This window comes from Engraulis encrasicolus, chromosome 7, assembly GCF_034702125.1.
Source record: "Engraulis encrasicolus isolate BLACKSEA-1 chromosome 7, IST_EnEncr_1.0, whole genome shotgun sequence".
Classification (NCBI taxonomy): domain Eukaryota; kingdom Metazoa; phylum Chordata; class Actinopteri; order Clupeiformes; family Engraulidae; genus Engraulis; species Engraulis encrasicolus.
In genome coordinates, this window is record NC_085863.1 from 22,232,876 (window position 1) to 22,237,875 (window position 5,000).

The following is a 5,000-nucleotide window of genomic DNA, read 5'->3' on the forward strand; positions in this document are numbered from 1 at the left end:
AGTCTTATTTAACCCTTTTGTAATGGTTAGTGTGTGATGACTGGTAGCATGGCAAACAGTAGGCCTAGGCCTAAGTTGAGGCTCATGTGACTGCCCCTCATGGATGTTTCTGGACATTAACAAATGACTTGTTAAGCGTTGCTTATGCATTATCAAGGAATTACAAACCATTACTTAAGTATATCTGGGGAACTGATCTAAAGTGAAAACCTGTTATGGCTTTACAACACATTAACGAATGACTTGATAAGCATTGCTTATGCATTACCAAGAAGTTTCAACGCAATAATAACGCATATCTGGGGAAGTTTTTAAGTGAAAACCTATCCATACTTTCCAAAACATTAACAAATGACTTGATAAGCATTGCTTGTGCACTATCAAGGATGTATAACCCATTATTTAAGTATATCTGGGGAACTGATCTAAAGTGGAAAATTTTCCATGCTTTCCATAACGTTAACAAATGACTTGATAAGCATTGCTTATGCATTACCAAGAAGTCACAACTCATTACTAACGCATATCTGGGGAACTTTTTAAGTGAAAATCTCACCATGCTTTCCAAAACAAATGACTTGATAAGCATTGCTTATGCATTATCAATGATTTATAACCAGTTACTTAAGTATATCTGGATAACTTATCTAAAGTGAAAACCTGTTATGGCTTTACAACACATTAACTTGATAAGCATTGCTTATGCATTACCAAGAAGTTTCAACGCATTAGTAACGCATATCTGGGGAACTTTTTAAGTGAAAACCTTTCCATGCTTTCCAAAACATTAACAAATGACTTGTTAAGCATTGCTTATGCATTATCAAGGAGTTACAACTCATTAATTAAGGTTATCTGGGGAACTGATCTAAAGTGAAAACCTTTCCATGCTTTACAAAACGTTAACAAGTGACTTGATAAGCATTGCGTAAGCATTATCAAGAAGTTTCAACGCATTAATAACTCATATCTGGGGAACTTTTTCTGTGAAAATCTTTCCATGCTTTCCAAAACATTAACAAATGACTTGATAAACGTTGCTTATGCATTATCAAGGAGTTACAACTCATTACTTAAGTATATCTGGGGAACTGATATAAAGTGAACACATTTCCATGCTTTCCAAAACGTTAACAAATTACTTGATAAGCATTGCTTATGCATTATCGAGAAGTTTCAACGCATTACTAACGCATATCTGGGGAACTTTTTCAGTGAAAATCTTTCCATGCTATCCAAAACATTAACAAATGACTTCATAAGCATTGCTTTTATCAAGGATTTAAAACCCATTAGGCCTACTTAAGTAGGCCTATATCTGGGGAACTTCTCTGAAGTGAAAACCTTTCCATGCTTTCCAAAACATTAACAAATGACTCGATAAGCATTGCTTATGCATTATCAAGGAGTTACAACTCATTACTTAAGTATATCTGGGGAACTGATCTAAAGTGAAAACCTTTCCATGGTTTACAAAACGTTAACAAATGATTTGTTAGGCATTGCTTATGCATTAACAAGAAGTTACAACTCACTACTTGCGCATATCTGGGGAACTTTTAAATTGAAAACCTTTCCATGCTTTCCACAACGTTAACAAATGACTTGTTAAGCATTGCTTACGCATTATCAAGGAGTTACAACTCATTACTTAAGTATATCTGGGGAACTGATCTAAAGTGAAAACCTTTCCATGCTTTACAAAACGTTAACAAATGATTTGTTAGGCATTTCTTATGCATTATCAAGAAGTTACAACTCACTACTTGCACATATCTGGGGAACTTTTAAATTGAAAACCTTTCCATGCTTTTCAAAACGTTAACAAATGACTTGTTAAGCATTGCTTACGCATTATCAAGGACTTACAACTCATTACTTAAGTATATCTGGGGAACTGATCTAAAGTGAAAACCTTTCCATGCTTTACAAAACGTTAACAAATGATTTGTTAGGCATTTCTTATGCATTATCAAGAAGTTACAACTCACTACTTGCGCATATCTGGGGAACTTTTGAAGTGAAAACCTTTCCATGCTTTCCAAAACGTTAACAAATGACTTGTTAAGCATTGCTTATGCATTATCAAGGAGTTACAACTCATTACTTAAGTATATCTGGGGAACTGATCTAAAGTGAAAACCTTTCCAAGCTTTACAAAACGTTAACAAATGATTTGTTAGGCATTGCTTATGCATTAACAAGAAGTTACAACTCACTACTTGCGCATATCTGGGGAACTTTTAAAGTGAAAACCTTTCCATGCTTTCCAAAACGTTAACAAATGACTTGATAAGCATTGCTTATGATGAAATAACACATACATAACGACTTACTCGTGATTCACTAAGGGTTAATTAATGTTAAAAATAAGGCTTAACTAAGGTTTAACTTTGCTTAGCGAACCGTTACATCAGCACACACTAACCATTTACTAATGGTAGTAGATAATAGTTAAGAAATGAGGAATAACACATACATAACGACTAACTCGTTATTTACTAAGGGTTAACTATTGTTAAAATAAGGCTTATTTAAGGCTTAACTTTGCTTAGCGAACTGTTATATCAGCACACACTAACCATTTACTAACGGTAGTAGATAATAGTTAGGAAATGAGAAATAATACTTACATAATGATTAACTCGTGATTCACTAAGGGTTAACTAATGGTAAAATAAGGCTTAACTAACCCTTAAGTAATGCCTAAAAAGGGGTACTTATTATAAAGTGTTACCGACGCTTTAGAGATCATGAGCGTTTTTGAAGGAATTTAGAGTAGAGTGACTTTATTGATCCCCAGGGGGAAATTCAGGGAAAAAAATGTTGATATTGAAGCAATAAATGTTATTTTCTTGACTGGAGAAGTGGTACATGCTCCCATCCCAGACCTAGTAATGGGGCTCACGAAGCTACAGATCTAGAGGTCAGGCAAGAGTCAGGCAAGAGGAATGAGGGAAGGATCTGGAATTTTTTCAGTTGGAGTGTCATTTGAGGTACGATTTTAATATTGACTGAAAAGTTTTGTCCTTGAATCATTAAACGCCCGATGGAGCTCATCATGGGTGTGTGTGTGCATGTGTGTCTGCACACACTCAATTCTTTTTTATTCATCTTAACCCCATGTATACATGCAGATCCTATTCACAATGTGCGTTTCTGAGCGCTGTTTTCTCACTGTCTTATGCTATAAATTTTTAAAGGGTGAGAAATTCTTCATAATTCTCCTTACTTCCGCTCTGACTACCCCCTCCCTCCCCTAACCCCCAGTATTTCTCTCTCTCTCTCTGTCTCTCTTCCTCTCTCCCTCTCCCCGTCCCCCAGTCTCTCTCTCTCTCTCTCTCTCTCTTTCTCTCTCCCCCACCCCGCGCCCCAATCTCTCTCTCTCTCTCTCTCTCTCTCTCTCTCTCTCTCTCTCTCTCTCTCTCTCTCTCTCTCTCTCTCTCTCTCTCTCTCTCTCTCTCTCTATCAGCAGTAGATAGCTGCAGCAGCCCAACACTAACACAGCTGTGTGTATTGGCCTGGAACTAAAGCTTAATGTGAACAGCTGCTCTGCCTTTACAAACCTAATGAGAGCATGCAGACATGCTCTTCCTCTCCCCTTCCCTCCCTCTCTCTCTCTCCCCCCGTTTCTATCACTCGCTTTTTGTTTCTCGCTCCCGCTCTCTCTATGTGTCTGTCACACACATGCTCGCACACATACACACACACATGCACACTAACACACACTGATGCACACTAAAAGACACATGTTCGTGCCAACACACATACACACGCACACACACACACACACACACACACACACACACACACACACACACACACACACACACACACACACACACACACACACACACACACACACACACACACACACACACACACACACACACACACACACACACAGCAGGAACAGACATATTCACGAATGAGAGAGCACATGCTCATGGGTACATGCTGATCGACACACACACACACACACACACACACACACACACACACACACACACATGCATTCACACAGATGAATTCTTAAATGGCTAATGTGATCTGATTAAACAGTGCACCCCTAACGAGACTGTTGCCTCGCCTCACCTGGTGCACCATATTGCCAGTGGCAGGTGCTGCTGTCCACTCAAATTGTGTTTGGCAGGACCTGCTGTCCAATCAGATGGCCTTGCTGGCTCTTGATGCCTAAGTGATGAGACAGGTATATCGGCCCAAGTGGTTTGAGCCCAGCAGCGCCTTAGTCGCATCCCTTCCGGTCAGTGCAAAAGCATTGCATCAATATTAATCAATTGGATGGATGGATGGATGGATTGACCAATTTTTTCTCACTTTCCTACATGGGTGGTTCCAAAGCATGGTCCGAAACCAAATCCTTGGTTGCACATATGCAGATATTTAGAAAAAGGATGTTTTCTTTTTTACCATTTACACATTTTGATCCTGCCAACCATGTGGATAAAAATAAATCGCCATTGAGAAAGTTGCGTTTTAAAAAAAACCTTTCAAATATTCATTGGGGCGCTAGAACTTCATTTAGACCTACCGTATGTTGAAATAAAAGGATCGAATCGATGCATTTACATGAAAAAATACTATTCACATGTAAACAGTTCCTAAAGACCCAGCCACAGATAGGTAGATAGATAGATAGAGATAGATTTCCTGTTAACAAAGATTTACGCTGTGCGGAGGACCAAGATGCTAATCAGCCAACCGCGTGAGCACATTTTGTTGAGTGACAAAACAATCAGAGGTTGCAGAGGGACACCTGGCTGCCCACGCAGAAAGACATGTTTGTAAATGGGAAGCCTATGTTTGTTCCAGCGAAGTCACTGAATCAGCTGATCGAGTTGACCTAAATAGTGAAATCCCCTGCGCTGCATACTCAGACCTGAGGAATACATGGCAGCACTTTGAATTTAAGGTGAAGGTACAGATGGCGTATGCATCTTTGTCTTACTTACTTTCTGTTTTGGCTCCTCTTTATTTTC